Below are 17259 nucleotides of genomic sequence, written 5' to 3' on the forward strand. Positions count from 1 at the left end.
TAGTAACCAGGCACATTCCTGCCTCCAGCGCTCCCGCGCGGCCCCCTCCCCCCAGGACATTACGCAAAGCAGCCTCCCCTCATCTGCATAGATCCTCGGCCAGGGTATTCCCCGCATTTCCCGACGCGCCGGACCCCCCTGGCGAGGTCTCCCCCAACCCCGCCCCCTCCGACCCTCACCCTCGGGAAACCGGGAAGGGGCCGGGGGCACGCGCCGCGAGAGGCGACCGAGTCCGGCGGAGGCGATTTCGGTATAAAGTGAAACAAGCTCCCAGTGCTAAAGGAGGCAGGAAAAACACGGCGCCTAGGCCACTTACCGAGCCGAGGAACCTAGATTCCCGCCGCTCTGCTCTCCCAAATGGTCGGTCCGCCCTCCACGCACCCCAAGGCTGCACCCAGCACCCCAAAGTCCAGACGTGTAGGAATATTGTTAACCAGCCAGGAGACCCTCCAAGTTGCTCCAGGCTCCGGAGAGCCTCAAGGTCCAAGACTCAACTTGGCAAAGACTTGTGCCACTGTCCCCGAAGATGTTTTTGTGGAGACCCTCCTCCGGCGGGGAGAGACAGCACTCGGCGGCGCCCCGCTCGCCTCCTCTCCACCCTCTCACCTCCAGCCCGCCTCCCGCCGGCTGCCCGCCTCCGGGCCGCAAGCCCCTCGGGCGGCTGTCAGCTCCCAGCCGCCGCCGGGTGACAGGGACGGGAGGAGGGCGCGACGCGGCGGCCCGAGCCCGAACGGGCAGGGGGGATCCTCGCAGCAGCGGCGGCCGCTCACCTGGAAAGTCACCGCTGAGAAGGAGGAGGAGGAGGACGGAGAGGAGAAGGAGGAAGAGGAGGGAGAGGAGGAGGAGGAGGAGGAGGAAACCCCCCTGGTGCCCTTGTTCTCGCTGCCGCGGCGGCCGCTCCTCGCCAAGGCTGAGCGTGTCTGGTGGGGGGTGTCTGGTAGCATTTCCTTAAGGACAGAGGGAGGGCGGGCGCGGAGGGAGGGAAGAGATCCCGACCGCCTGCCCAGGCTCCTCTTTCCTTTATTTATTTTTTCTGACACTATACGGAGATGGGCCCGGGGCAGGGGCCGCGGGGCTCGCGAGGGAGCGCGAGACCCGGGCCGCAAGCAGTCTGCGTGCGGGAGCCGCAGCGGCCGCCTCCCCTCCCGGGCTGTGGACGCACCGGGTTATTCCTGGCAGCGCCTCCCCGAACAGAAGTTACTAGGAGGAGTGCGCGGCGAGGGCGGGCGGGGGGAGAGGCGGAGGGAGGGAGGGAGGAAGAGGGAGAGACTCAGCCAGCGACGTCATCGGATCCCCCAGCGCGTCCCAGGGAGGGAGGCTGAACCAGAAAAACCAGTCTGGAGCCGGCGAGCGAGAGAGGGATGCGCGGCGCGCGGGGCGGCGGGGGAGGGAGGCGGCCGGGAGGGCAGGGCCCGGCCCCGGTTGCCCGCTCCCGCTCGGTCGGATCGGGGAACTCCCCCGAGAGCCAGTCTCTACTTGTCATGCAAAAAAACTTGGGCGTCTCTAGGAGCCTGAGAATTTCCTTTATGGACGTGGAAACCTCCCCTCCCCCCGCCCAACTTCCCCATTTCCCCATATAATCTAATCTTCCCTGTCTTGATGACAAATGTAATTATATAATAATTAGTATTGTCATTATGATTTTGTCCATGTACCTCTGAGCTCTTTCTTCTCCCTCGCCGCCACCCCCCCCCCCCCCCCCCCCCCCCCCCGGTTTTGTTTGGGTCAAAAAAAAAAAAAATCGGACTAGCTCCTGGCTGCATTTCTGGAGCTTTGCAAAGCTTTTTACTAGCACTTTCCGTGCCCCTGCGGAAGCACGAACTTTTCATGCATTTGAAATGCCCCAATTGCCTTCCCTGGGGTGACTCGCCAGGGCGCCCTGGGCGCACCCAGCTCCGGGCACGCGGCCCGCCCTCGCGGGGGTATTGAAATTGGCTTGGGCAGCGGCGCGGGGAACAGCTGCGGGTTTCCTGGTGGGCCGCGCCGGGACCCGGGGCTAGCGGCTTCCTCCAGCGCAAGCGCTTCCCTCGCCTCGGAAGAGATGCGAGTGAAATCGTAGCCCGCGCGGGGAGAGCGGGGCCCGGGGACCGGGGAATCCCAGGCGAGCGGGGACCGGGGCTCTGGGCTTCCTCCCCGACCCAGCGACACCCGGAGGACACCGGGGCTCCCTTCAGCCGTTACCCTGCGTGTGTGGACTCGTGTGCACCCTCGGGGGAGGTTCCCCGGAGGCCGCGGCGAGTGGCTTCAGGGCCGGGCGGGCGCCCGGAGCGCTTCCTCCGGGTGGTCCCCCCGCTCGGCGGGGACCGCGCTCCGCCCCTCCCGGGCTCCCGAGCAGCCGCGCAGAGCCTAGCGGAGCCCAGTGCCGCGGGCACCGCGGGGCCGGGCGGCCTCCCCACCCTCCAACCCGCCCCCCTTCCCGGCCGCGCCGCCGCCCTGCCCCGGGCGGAGTAAACAAGAGACGCGCAAGATTTGACCTGGCGCGACCCGGATTTCTGGCCGGGGTTCCCCCTGAGCAGGTGACTCCGTGGGAGGGGTGGAAATTAGTCTCTGGAATTCCGGGCCAAAGACATTCACTGTGGTTCTGCCTTTAAGACAGGTATTTCACCGACGACTGCGGAATGTTTTGCGTCTCAAGTTTCAGATTTCGCGGAAAGGGACCAAATGTCAGGACGTATCAAATATTCCCTTCCCTTTTCATTAAAAACGAATACATTAAATGGGAGGACAGCCCCCTTAATGACTTCGACAGTTGCACTGCTGGTTTCGGTTTTGGTTTGTTTTGTTTTTCCTTTAGACCTATAATCAGTGTATTTCTGAGGTCCCGGTGCAATGGCGACATTGCCGTGAAGGACGACTCTGCAAAATAAAGCGGCGATACCTTTTTTATCGATATTTTTTTCAAAGGAGAAAAATCTGAATGATTTGGAATAAATTTCACTGTGTCCTTTTAGGTTGATCTCATTTAAATTCAGGGCCTACTTCCACTAAAGCGACTTCTCCTTTCATTGTATAAGTTTTTGAATTTTCAGCCTTTCTCCACTTAACTTGAAGCACTTAATAAAAACTCTCCCATCATCGTTCTCTCTTAAATGTATGCCATTGCATTTTTAAGCATCCGTTTGAAACGCAAAACATGATTTTTGAAATGTTTTTTCACTTCCAAACCCACCTGCTGCCTGCGCCCAGAGCCCATTTTATTTAATTGCTTAATAGAGAAGATTAAGCAGTTTCTTTAAGAATCCAATTTCCCTTCAGCACACACAATAGCAGCTACCCAAAATCCTAGAAACTGAGCAAGGATAGCAAGCAGCATTTTGCTTCACTACAATGAATGTTAGTTGAAATCTTAAATGCCTCTTTAAAAGACAAGATTAAGTGCCATAATGTGAATATTAAGGTATTCAGCTAATTGGGCAGTTAAAATAATTTTTTTAGAAAAAGCAAATATATATCAGTTTTGATGACCTGATCCCACCACCAAAGAGGATCCCTAAAGGCACTGTTTAATCAAACTTGGATTCTTATTACCTTGTTCCAAAATCATCAGACTTCTAAAGAAGGTAGCCTGAATTGAGTAGAAACAGAATGTGGGAATCTGTGTAAACTAGTTACCATCCCTTCTGCTTGGGAAAAATCTCGGTGTTGAAGTAAATGCATCCCTGTCTCCAGCTGCTAATGCAGCAACGTGTCTGTCCAGTTGCTTATAAGCAAGTGCAATATAGTAACAGAAAAACTCCTCTTCCCAGAAAACCGTCAGAGACAAAACCAGCAATGGTAAACTGTGTACTCAGCCCTAGGAGGCTCTAAGGAAAGTGAGCCTCCGTGGGGCTTAGCTGACCCAGCTTGGGCTCCCATATAGAGCATCAGCAGTGAGGTAAGAACTTTCTTTTCATTACTTTTCTCACTGCTTCTCCATTTCAAAGGAAAAGAAAATCTGGTGATCTGGATTAAGAGGTATTAAGAAAGTAAAATAGTTAATGTCCACGTGGCAGTATCACATTTTTTCAGAGTCAGAAATTACCTTGGACTGAAAACACTTTCATTCAAAAAATATTTCTTTCTTGCCTACCGTGTGCTGAAGATACTTGGGATACATCTGTGAACAAATCGAAGAGCCCCATTTTCCTGAAGCTTGTGGTCTAGCCCCAGGGGGAGGGGAGACAGACAAGAAGAGGATAGAAAATAAATAAGAAATAAAAGGTATAGAACTAGGGAACGTAGGGGCGCCTGGGTGGTTCAGTCGGTTAAGCGACTGAGCCTTCGGCTCAGGTCATGGTCCTGGAGTCCCGGGATCGAGTCCTACATCGGGCTCCCTGCTCGGCAGGGAGTCTGCTTCTCCCTCTGACCCTCTTCCCTCCCGTGCTCTCTGTCTCTCATTCTCTCTCTCTCAAATAAATAAATAAAATCTTTAAAAAAAAAAAAAAAGAACTATGGAATGTAAAAAGAGTTATAGGGAAAATATAAAATAGGGTAAGGGATATGGGTGGGGTGAGGGGGGGTGTGTTGCTGTATTCAATAGGGAGATCAGAATAGACAAGTCACTTCTCAAAAGTGACATTTCTGACAATAATTAAAGAGAATGCTCTAGCAGTAGATCTAGCTGGAGTAGAGAGCCTTTCACACAGAAGGAACAGCTAAGGCCAGAGCAAGTCTGGCATGTTTGTAGACCTCAACGGAAGCAATGTGACTGGACCAGGTGACAGCCAATGGACAGAACAGCCTCGTTAGCCACTCGGGACTTGTCTCACTCAGGAAAAAGCTTGTTAAGGGGGCAGGTTTATGGCCGTTGCCACCCAGTCCCACCAAATTTGAATCTTTGTGGGCCTAGTAATCTGCATTTTTAGCAGATAATGCAGTTTATGCTTAGGCGTTCTAAAACTCAAGACCTACTGCTGCAAAGCATGGAGACTGATACACCCAGGTAGGAGACCTGAGTACCAGGAGACATTGTATATAAAACTTCAAAACCAGGCATGTCCATGTTACTAATCAGTTGTAGGTTTAAATCCTCAACTCACACTACTTTAAGAGTGAAAGGGATGACAAATCATAAGAGACTCTTAATCTCAGGAAACAAACTGAGGGTTGCTGGAGGGGTGGGGGGTGGGAAGGATGGGGCGGTTGGGTGATGGACGTTCGGGAGGGTATGCGTTGTGGGGAGCGCTGGGTATTGTGTAAGACTGATGAATCACAGACTTGGTACCCCTGAAACAAACAATATATTCTATGTTAGTAAAACATAAAAAAAGAGGGAAAGGGAGTTCACTGACTCATACAACTAGAAGTAAAGAACAAAATTGTAACTCAGCCCGTTCCTGGTGCTCAAATGATCTTACCCTGGTCCATTCTCCCTCTCTCAGCTTTTCCTATCCCTCTGCTTCACTTTGCTCTTCAGACAAACATTCTGCAGGGCGGTGGCAGCAGTCCCAGATTATCATTTTTCCAATTTAGCAACCCCAGTGGGAAATGACCTTCTTCCCAGATAGCGCAAGGCAGCCTTGGTCAGGTCCTTGCCCTTGGTCCAATCACTGGACGTGGGTGGTTGAGTGATCTGATTGGTCATACCTAGACCTGGAGTTGGGGGTGGTCCTCGTGGAAAGAGCAGTTCCCAAAAGAAAGAAGAGGAGTCATTGTGGGGAGGGTGTGTCCACTATATCCCTTAAGTTTCTGGCCTTGGTTTCTCTATTTTTAAAGTTAGGGAATTGGTCATGATGGCATGCCTAACTCCTTATGGCTGTAAATTCTATATAACTCACTGCAATAAATCCCTCCACAAAACTGTGTAAAATGAATTAACTAGCATGCCATTCCCTCAGATAAATTTATAGTACTATAAATAAGACTCTAAAGGGGGTATCTGCTACAGAGTTCTGGGGGAGTAAATGGAATATAGCCTTGGGTCTTAGTAAAGAATGATGGTTTAGAACTGCCTTTCTGATGGCTCTCCTACTTTCTACTCACCTGCTTTACTTGCTATATGGAGAGGAATTAAGCAGTTTCATGATTTGTGTGGTGTGAAGAAAACTTAGGACTCCAAAAATTAGTTGAAGAAAAGAATTTTGAGGGAAAAATATGCCTGTCTGTTGAATTGTTAATAGGATACAAGCCAAACCCTCTAATGTAGACCAGTCTACCCCATTATAACTTCCTTTGGTTGGGGAGTGGAGGGCGGGGGTGGTAATTAAGGACCAGTCAGCTGGAGCTGTACTTACTGAGACCAAAGGTGACATCTGTTACGATTGAAGAATAAAGTGTTCATCCTCCTGGCTTTCGTAGGATGGGCAGAGCTCATAGACTTCCAGCCAACTGGTAGCCAACTTGTCACCCCATACTCCAGAGTTTCTCTAGGTATATTTCCAAGACCAAAGACAACCAGTAGCATCATTTCTTTTTTTAAGATTTTATTTATTTATTTATTTGTCAGAGAGAAAGAAAAAGAGAGAGACAGAGATAGAGCACAAACAGGGGGAGCGGCAGGCAGAGGTGGAGGGAGAAGCAGGCTCCCCTCTGAGCAAGGACCCCAAGTCAGGACTGGACCCCAGAGCCCTGGGATCATGACCCTAGCCAAAGGCAGGTGCTTAACTGACTGAGCCACCCAAGCATCTCTAACATCTCTTGAAATGGTTTTGTAAAAGTCTGGGCTGCCCCCTAAATTTATAAAATTAGAATCCTCACAGTTAGGGCCTGGGAAACTCCATGGTTCCTAAAGAGCATCCCCCCACCTGTTACTCCTATTCTCATTAAACCTGGAGAACCATTACTTTACACTTTGCCCCTAAGATTGAAATGGAGCTACCTGATTGCCTGAGAACCCCCTTCTCTGCACTTTATCACATTCCTCAAGTTTCATGTGACCACTTATGACAAATTAGCCCTTTTTATTCTTCAAAGATATTCTTGTGGCTTTTATTTTAACCAGATTTCATCTCTGTAAACATATGTTTGGAAAGAAAAGGCCCCAGTGAATGAACCAAGGCTAGGTATAAGAAAAATGGAGAGAGGACAAAGGTTTGTGGGGCACAGAATTAGGAATGCACAGTGGGGAGAAAGGTGGGAGAGAGGTAAGTTGGTGGGGAAGAAGAGACTGCAAACAAACTTTGATAATTTTCTGGTTTAGTTTAGGACTAGCCATGCCCACAGTTTATGGAAGGGTTCTGCACATTTCAGTAGTCTAAATTGCTAGTAGACTAGCTTCTTACATTCTAGAGAGCACTCAAGGGCTGCCCACATAAGATCTTTATCCTAAGGAAGATAGAAAAACCAGAAGACTAGAGAACAAAAAATCAAATTAGGAAATAGTCAGTAGTAGCAATAAGACTGTCCAGGATAAGTAAAGCCTGAAGGGCCTGCCCCCTTAGATATAGGGGAACGTAGGCTTATGGTGCGTCATTAACAATTTTGGAACATCACATTAGCCCTCCCCCATCTCTTCAATCACCTCCCCCGACTCCAAAATAGGTTATAGTTGAAATTCCTCACTTAACAGTCACTGCGTGGGGTTAAGGCTTTGCATTGATGAAAATCTTCCAGTACAAGCCAAATATAAGTAGTGAATTCTTAATATCCTAAGCCCTTAATAAGTCATTAACTTCTTATGAGAGATTAATTTATTAGATTGCTTTTCTGGAGTAACAGCTAGCTTAGGACTCTTAACTGATTTATCTTGACAAAGCATAGGATGGGGATGATATGGGGAGGTGTGGAGGGGGGGTGAGACAGAGAGGCCTAAAGTTTGGGCAGGGTTGCTGTGGGGGAACAATAGAGGTCTAGGAATAGAACACAGACGGAAGGGGAAAGGGTGTGGAAATACAAAGTGAGAGGCAAAATGGAAGATAGGTCTTTGGTACCCACGGAGAAAGCCTCTGGCGGGGCGTGTGGAGAGGGAGCCATGAGGACGTAGGCTTCTTGGGCAAGAGCAGAGTAGGTGGCCCAGAGCACAAGTCCCAGCTCTGACCTTGAGCCAGCAGAGATTTGCCTCCCCTCCCTGGGCCTCCACTTCCTCATCCCCCAGAGCAGCAGGGGGGGGTTGGGGGGGAAGGCACTTATAGTCATAGATTCTAAAGTTTGAACTGCCCACAACCCAGGGTGAGTAAAAAAGGAGGAATAGGAAGAGAGGAGAGCAGAAAGGGGAAGAACAGGGGAGAGAGCTTATCAAGCACCTTCATATTCCTACCAAGTTCTTGTGGTGGATGAGAGGATAGAGATTTCAGCTTAAACCTATGCCACATAAAATCGATATACTATATGCTCAGAAATGAGAAGAGTTGTTTCTCATTATCAAGCCTTAAAACATTTTAGGGGAACAAATGCATTTTTCTTGAATTTAGCCAATGAAGTTTTTTATTGGTACCTCAATCCTTAAACTTTTAGGATTCTTGAGAATAGAGACTTGATCCACTCTCACTCTGTCTGTTGGTCAGATCTCTCATAGATTTGACCCTCTTTTATATAGCTTTGAACCATGAGTTAAGAGGAGAAAAACACACATACACACAAAGTCAAATAATTGTCACAAGCCTGTGCAATGATTCAGGCCCTTAGCTAGAAATTATATGTAAAATAAGGTAGTAAGTTAAAAGGGTTACATTAAAGAGAAGATGTGTTAGTAGAGGATGTTATCCCAGACCCAGTGTAGAATGTTCTCAGCAAGGAAGGAGATACCAAAAGTACACAGATAAGCAGGGAGTGGGGTAGGTTCAGGTTGTTGTTTCTGGGATATCAACATAGTAACTGCTGAGAGGGTCCCATGCAACCATCAACACACTTGATGAGCCCAAAGCATGGAGAGAGGAGTGTGTCACAGCAATACCTTTCCTAAGTGAGAAGGAAGAAATTCAGGATTGCTTAGAAAGATTTCTACAATAGAAAATTAAAATCATTTTTAAAATATTTTTTACTCAAGAGGGTTAAGATTCAATTACTGGAAAAGTCCACTTATATCAACAAGACCATTCTCATTGATTTTCATAGAGTATAACAGTATTAGAGAGTTAATTATTTCTTTTATATCTTTTTTTTAAAAATTTTCATAAAGGAACCATTTATTCAGTATGTCATTTCCCATTGACATTCTTCATATATGGAATATTGCATATTCTTGCATACAAAACCTTCTCTCTGGCCAACTGATATACCCCGTGTCCCCTAGGACCGTCTAATTTCATCCATCATTGTTTTATAACCATTTCTTCTGATCTGCATCATGGAATCCTCAACTAGCAGAGGCTGTACCAGCTATGAATTATGGCGAATAAGTACTCTGAGTTTTAAAGTTAGTCTTTTATTCCTGCCTTCTTATCTTTTCCTGGGCTGTGTATAAACCATGGCATAGCCACTGAAAAAATATGACACTCCCTTAGCTAAATAAAGTTGTATACAATGATATAGGTAGGATCATAGTTAAAACAGATCAACCTGTGGTTTTGGAAAGGCTTCCTGTTGTGTGGTTGATCTTAGATCTGTCCTTTAAGGCAACAGTTGTTTTCCAGCAAAGGTTTTGTGCTGGACTCTAGAGATGTCTGACCCAGGCACTAGTGTTACCAAGCTTACCAAATTTCATGCATGTAGTCTAGTCCTTGATGAATTAACACAACAGTTCATATTTTTTTAAATTTAGATACACAAAATAAACAAATCACAAATGTACAACCAGATTAATTTTTGTGTGTGTGCATGTGTTTGTGTAATATGTGTGTGCATGTGTTCATGTAATCATTGTTCTGATCAAGATGGAGAATATTTTTAACCTTCCAGAATGCTCCCTTGTGCCTCTTCTCAGCTAATGTACCCCTGAGGTAATCAATATTTTAACTTCTACCCTGAAGTAAAGACATCTATTATCTATCTATCTATCTATCTATCTATCTATCTATCTATCTATCATCTATCTATATCTATCTATCTATCTCTCTATCTCTCTCTCTCTCTCTCTCTATCTATCTATCCATCCATCTATCTATCATCTGTGTCTTTGTTCCAAAAATAATGTATCAAGTGCCTATGTGCTGAGCACACCCTTTGGTCACTAGAGATACAGGGGTAAACAAAGCAGATGAGGCCCCTGGATTCTGTAGTGTTCACATTCTGCTTGGGGAACAAATAGTAATCAAATTAACAAATATGACCACTTCAAATCATGAAGAATAACATGAAGAATAAAACAAGATAGTAGACAGTAAATATGTAGGGTGGAATAATATTAGTTGTGGGTATCTACGGAGTTGACATTTGGGCTGTGACCTGACTGAGGAAGAGCAGAGAAAGGGTGCATCAGAAAGAGGGAACTGAAAGTATAAAATCCCTAAACCAAGAAGAAGTTCATGCCATGAGGAACTGAAAGGCCAGTGTGGCTAGACAAGAGAGGTGAAGAGCTGGGGGGAGAAAGTAGTAAGAGATGATGTAGTAGAAGCAACCAGAAGCCAGAAGAAGATTCTTTTATCAAGTAGGTGATTTGTAAAAAGGGGACAGACATTGGAAATTAAAATATATATGTATATATGAATGATATATTCTTTTAATTAATTTTTAAAACTTTTCCCCAAAAGAACTTTCAATAAATAAGTAGTAGCTGCCGGATATGGCTTGCAACTGGGTGGCAGGTCAGCAAGGAAAAAATTCCAAAGCAGAGGGCTTTCTGAAAGCATAATTACACATATTGAACATAACAAAAGGAAAATAGTTTTTAAGGTAGCAAATCTTACAGAGAATTTGGATAATGTGGGTGCTATTCTTCACATTTTTCTATGGCTAATTAGAGAGACCTGGGAAACACACAATGCTGCCCACAACCCTGCCAACCCATTATGGACACTTCTAATTTCAGATAAATGAAGCCCTTGGTTACCACCCCCAGCTTGTCTTGGAACATGCATTGTATTATCAGAGTAGATGAGTAAAAATAATAGCCTTCTGAATATCTATAAAGGGTACCTTTCTCTTATTAGCAAATACTTAACAAGTTCAAATCACGTCTCCATGTTAATGAAGCAACTCTCAAATTTATTTTGCTCTTGAAAATCTTTCAGTCTTTCCCCTTTATACAGAAAATGTGATCTTTGGCTGGGCAGCTGAAAGCATCAACAGTTTCATGTGTACATAACTAGAAAAAATTAATGGTTATGTATAATCTCAAGCATATATATGTGTGTATATATATATATATATATATATCTTCCGTTTAGTACATAAAGTGTGTGTATTTCTCATTTTAAAAAGCATGCATAATAATATTTATTGACCCAAACATATAAACTTAAATATGTGCTAAAAGCAGATCGCCAGTTGTCACCTTTAAAACTCTCTTTATTAACTAAAACCATGATGTAATTTTTAAAAAACAAACAAACATGATGGGAAATATTAATTTCATGGTCAGGGTGAAATTTGAGGAAGAAAAAACTCAAGAGAATTGCATTTGAGTGTAAGTCCTCAATAAGAGATTTCAAACCTCAATAGGTTTATTGCATTTGTATTATCATAATGACAGTGTTTGCAAAAGGCCCCCAAGAAACCTAAATGAAAGCGGAAATGAAGAAAATAATGCATGATTTTAAATATCAGGAGATTTGAAAGCATAAAGATATATTGTTAGGGTTTCCATTATCATTGATATTTAATTTTATGTAGAACAAACTGAGAGACTCATACTGGTTTTGGTGCTTCAGAACTTAGAAAAGGGGCAGCCACTCATTTTGGCTTCTTTCTTAATCATTGCAGGATTCCATGCACTGTTTCCTCCCTTGTGAGACCTACCAAGGCCTGAAATTAGAATGCAGCTATTTATAGCCTAGGTAGGAGGCCACAGGGCATAGGGGAAGGCACACAAAGAGGAGAGGTGGTCCTAAGGGAGAGGCAGTCTGTTGACATTAGTAAGACCTCTAGGGATAAGCTGGAGTCCAAAGCCCAACAGGCTCATTGACCTGAGGGTGACTGCCCGAGTACCTTAACATCTCTGAGAGCCTATTTTTCTGCGAAATGGAGACAATAGTATTTGTTTCATAGTGTTATTGTAAGGGTTACATGGCATACAATAAACACTTAATATATGTCAATTGTTTAAATATTTGTCCCTCAGGGGCGCCTGGGTGGCTCAGTCGTTAAGCGTCTGCCTTCGGCTCAGGTCATGGTCCCAGGGTCCTGGAATCGAGCCCCGCATCGGGCTCCCTGCTTGGCGGGAAGCCTCCTTCTCCCTCTCCCATTCCCCCTGCTTGTGTTCCCTCTCTCACTGTATCTCTTTCTGTCAAATAAATAAATAGGAGCTTTAAAAATATATATATCTGTGCTTCAGCCACTCACTTTTTATGGACTCAGAGCAAGACATTAACCTCTGGGCCTATGTGTCCTTATTTTAAACTGAGAGTTGAAAGAAGTGAGCCCTAAGTTTCCTTCCAGCTTTGATATTCTGTGATTCTTACTGAGGGACCTGTTTCCTCATCTTTATAATGGGCATAATAAGAGCACTCACCTCCTAGAATTTTTGAGAGGATAAAATGAATTAAGACAAGTAGAAATTCTTAGAGCAGTGCCTGGCACAGAGGAAGAGCTTAATACATCTTAGCCATGATGATGATGATGATGATGATGACGATGAAGAAGGATGTTGGTGACTCCAGTGGTAAATTGTGTGATAGCTGTAAAACATTCAGTATCAGATTGATTACATTATCTCTTCTTTCCTAGTCAGTGTCAGAATTACCAAGATTTTATCTTCTAAACGTTCTTTAAGACTAAACTCATTCACTTCTCACTAAGAAATACATAGAGACTTCCCATGTAGACCCTGCTAACATCTTTGTTTTCACTTTTGGTATTAATGTTTGAAGAATCAACTGACTTATTTATGACCACCCTCTCTTTTTGAGAGCCTGGAGATGAGCACTTTTTGTGAGCAATTTCATTCGAAAAAAGTATAGCACCCAAGTCCCACACATGTTGCCGAAGCTCACTAAATTTACCTGGAGTGTTTTCTGCTTTGGATTATTTTAAATAAGACATAATTTCATCAAGTAACTCAAACATGCTCACATTTAATTGGCACATGCAGAAACATTTTGATTTATCCAGAACTGTAATTTGCATAGGTCATTTTCTACATTTTTGTGAAATGCTGCACACAATTAAATAAGCCAGTCAAGCTAACTGAACCGGTGAGTGCGTTATAAATAGCCACCAGAATTGTACTTCAGATGTTAACTGGTTTGTCCTGATTTAATAATGAATTACATCATTTGACAAATGAGATAAGACCTTCACCTTTAGCTTTCTGATCTAAACTTCTAATAGTTGAAATGTATTATTACCATCTGGTGTCTGGCCTCTGAAATGCTCTGGTGATGTCTGCCTCATTTCAAGTAGTCGGGGCTTGTCTGCCAAAAAAGCACTCTACTAAGCATCTTGATTGGCAGGCCCAGGGAGAAGGCTGAGAAGCCAGTGAACCATGGAGATACAGCTCAAGCTCTGTAGAAGTTTCCTCTAGTTCAGGGCAGACTCATTTCCTTGGTCTGTGCTGCAAAGCACTTGTCACTCAAAGTCATTCTTATTTTGGATCTCAATCCTAAAGGATGTAGTTCCTACCCTTCTAAAGCATGTTTGAATCTCCTTTAAGCTGTTTGGCCCCCTTTACAAAATGTTAATAATTTTGGCACCTTTCACCCTCAGGTAAAGTAATTTGAGAATGAAGCTGAGAGTGCTGTGTAGCCTGGAGTCTTAACTCAGCGAAACTACATGAATCTGGCAATTCTTTAGTGTTCTTCATATTGTTGTAGGTTCTGGGGAAAGGCAAGATGAGTCCTGTGACTTTCGAGAAATTTATGGCAAGGTAGGAAGGACAGAGTTAACACACACAGAACCATAGCCAGTAAGGTAGATGAAGGTAAAAGTCAGTGCTAAACCAGAATGGTGCAGATTATAAGTGCCATCAGTTTTCCTGGTACATATAAAAGAAAATTTTATTTTTTTTAAAAGATTTTATATATTTATTTGAGAGAGAGAGAGAGCACAAGTGGGAAGAGGGGCAAAGGGAGAGGGGCAGAGGGGCAGAGAGAAGCAGAATCTGCATTGGGCAGGGAGCCCCATGTGGGGCTTAACCAACTGAGTGACCCAGGCACCCCAAAGAAAATTTTAAACAGTGAAATTTAGGGAAACAATTAGAAGCAAAATGCAAATAACAAGACTGAGAGTGATTTAGAGTAGAAAAATATCGGTGTTTTGGCAGATTGGAATGCTTTAGAAAAGCAAAGCCTGGGCAAAACGGTAGTTTCCAGTAATATTGGCTGCACCATTATTAGATGTATCCAAGAGATAGTTAATATTAAGTCCCTGTTTGTCTGTGGGGTGGCTGAGAGTGAGGGAAGTTAAATAGTCTGCCTACAATCACCCAGTCAGCAAGTGAGAGAGTAGAGATCCAAGTCCAGGTGTAAGGACTCTGAATCTATGCCCCGGGCTCCTCACCAAGGCACTTGGTAACGGTTTCCCACTTTGATTGACTACTGAGGTGATCACACGTTTGTGAGTGAAAGGAAAAGCTATAAATATGTCTGCCTGGGCAATGGGCATGAACCAAAACAGTCCAGGGCCGACTGGATGTATGGTCACCCTCTCTCTACATCTCTCCATTCCCAGCCATCTACCAGATACTCAGTGCTTCCAGCCAGTTGCTAAATTTTTGGAGCAAACTGACTAAAGTCTTATTGTCAAAAGTTCTTCCATTTTAAAAAAGCCTGCAAAGAAACAGGTCCAATTAAATGAATCACTAACAGCAGAATTTCAAGCAATCAGGTACCTGATAATGGGGACTATTTCAAAGCAACACTATTTTCCTGGCGCCCATCAAATCACACCTCTCATAGGAGACTTAGCCAGCTGGGTATTTAAGCATTAGTGGTCAGTTACATAGGTGTATTGATGGATTCACAGGCAAACGCTGAATTAATGAGGCAGAAATAAAATGTGTTCTGCCCAAGATGTTCAGCACTACCCTAGACCCCTGTTAGATTTCATATTCAAGTCAGAACTCATCAACTTAAGGAAAAATATAGAAATTTGGAGAGCATTCAGAAGAGACTAAAGACTAAAACAAAATTATAAATGCTTTTAAATGTTTAAAGCTACCACAGTATAATGTTTTTCAGTCAAATTATGTATGTCCTCAACCTACCCAAGTTCACAAATGTCTAATAGATGCAGATAAGGACAGATTATCAAATGCTTGTGTACCATTTGTATAAAATTTAAGCTCAAACTCATTTCCATCCCAAGTATGTATGACATCGAAAATAATATTCTACCTGTTTTGCTTTTATTTTAGATTTTGGGTAAGTTTAAATTCCATTTGTATTTGGGGGGAAAAGATGTTTACAAGCAAAACTAATGGGAAAAAGAACAAAGGGGTGAGGGGATAGAATTAATACTAAAAGAGGAAATGGAAATAAGGGAAAACACCAGTGCAGAAACGTGAAAATACTGGAGCCAGGCTCAGAGAACCAGAATCCCTTGCAGAAGTATTGTTAAATATCAGAACTGGGGGCTCCTGGGCGGCTCAGCCTGTTAAGCATCTGCCTTCTGCTATGCTATCTCTACTCAGTGGGGAGTGGGGAGTCTGCTTTTCCCTCTCCCTCTGCCTCCTCCTCCCCACCACTCCTGTGCTCTCTTGCTCTCTTTGCTCTCTCTCTAATAAATAAATAAATAAAATATTCTAAAAAAATATATCAGCACCGGTTGCTAAGAGAGGTGAGGGAATCTCCCTTTCCCAGAAGCCTTTAAAAATAGGATCACGTCTGTTGGGATGGGATAATGGTGGTGCTGCCTACAGCCTGGCAATGCTGCCACTTCTCTTTCTGATCAAGAGAAGTAAGAGATAACTTCAGTTCACCTAGCAAACTGGGACTGGTAATGTCTATCATTTTAAGTTTGTTATAAAACTATTTTCATTGGGTTCTGCAATGCAAAGGTAGGTAATTAAATGACTCAAGATATAGTTGAATTTACAGCAAAGGCTCAAACTTTACTTCACCATTCGTAATATTTCCCCAAAATATTATGAAACCAAAAAGGCACTGAGTTATGTCCTTCCTTGGAAGAAAGTTATAGATAAGGCAAGGTACAGAATCGCATTTTTCATTTTAACTAAATAGTACTTGTATCCAGGAGATTGAGGTTACAGGAGAGCTGTTACTAAAAATTAGGCTCTGCCAGACCAGTACCCCAAGAAGTAAAAAGATATTTATTCTCTGGAAAGAATACAAGCTTTGATCTGGTATATCCACACTGCTCCCTCCATCATTGACATTTTATGCTAATCTATCAGTCTCTTTGCCCCTACTCCATCTAATTGCACATATATTCATTAAGCTCCTACTTTTTGCCAGGCACTGTGCCAGTAATACAAAGAGAAAAAGGTCACAATCTCTGACCTTGAGGAATGCACAATCTAAAAAAAAGGCAAGCAAGTAGGTCCAGGGGTGGTGGGACCTAACAATAATGTAACTTTGGAGCCGCATCTTAAGAAAAAGAATACAAAATTACAAATACAAAATTAAGAATGGTAGGGAATATTTACTGCAGAAAGAAAAGAAATCACAACAAATTACAAAAGTTTTAAAATTCTGACAAATTCCAGAAACATCACAAAATACAGGGGAAAAATATTTATTGTTTATTAAGTGCCTGAATCACATCTATAATTTTATTAGTACTATGTTTTGACTGCATATTAGTGACCCCAGGACAAGAATTTGTTATATCATTTTCTGTAGAAAGAATAAAATGATAATTCCGTCATTCCTCTGTATGCTTGATCAAAATGTGTTTTCTTTCTGGTTCACAAGTTATTCATAATTATATAAGCAAATTTTCAGGATTGTTGTCAAGCACAGAGAAACCCCAATCAAACTTCTTTCATATGTGAATTGTAAGAGCTATAAGATTTCAGGGCATTACAGATTTTCTTGTATATGAATAATTTTAAATACTCTTTAAATTGACGATATTTATAAATCAGCTTGTCACTGGTGTGCTGTTGTGAGGATATATTGTGAATATGATTTTATCTCTGTCAATGTCAGTATTGTACATACAATTAGAAAGAAATTTAAATATTTTTCCAATACGTTCTTGTGATTCGTTCCACTTCATTAATTAGATTATCAAATAATCTAATAGCCTACTCAGTACTTTAATTCAAAATTTATCTCTTCCTCTTCATGAATTATTGCTCTTTATCTTATCTGAAAAGTATTTTTATTACAATTTACTGCTTGATGT

The 17259-nt window shown here is 43.6% G+C and overlaps 1 protein-coding gene across 3 annotated transcripts in view; it reads right to left on the reverse strand.

The window, feature by feature from the left end:
• The window catches only part of HIVEP2 (HIVEP zinc finger 2), a 204760-nt gene extending 203840 nt beyond the window's left edge, over window positions 1-920 (reverse strand). For 2 of the 3 annotated variants that reach the window (XM_025866138.2, XM_025866150.2), the window contains exon 1: window positions 317-446. The gene's annotated coding sequence lies outside the window, so the exon portion shown is untranslated. Of the gene's footprint in view, window positions 1-316; window positions 447-770 lie in introns of those variants that run through there. The other variant, XM_073894018.1, reaches the window with a different exon arrangement.
• Between the last annotated feature and the right edge of the window lie 16339 nt (window positions 921-17259).

This window comes from Callorhinus ursinus, unplaced genomic scaffold, assembly GCF_003265705.2.
Source record: "Callorhinus ursinus isolate GAN/ISIS: 27379988/994484 unplaced genomic scaffold, GSC_fseal_2.0 scaffold6, whole genome shotgun sequence".
NCBI classification, from domain to species: domain Eukaryota; kingdom Metazoa; phylum Chordata; class Mammalia; order Carnivora; family Otariidae; genus Callorhinus; species Callorhinus ursinus.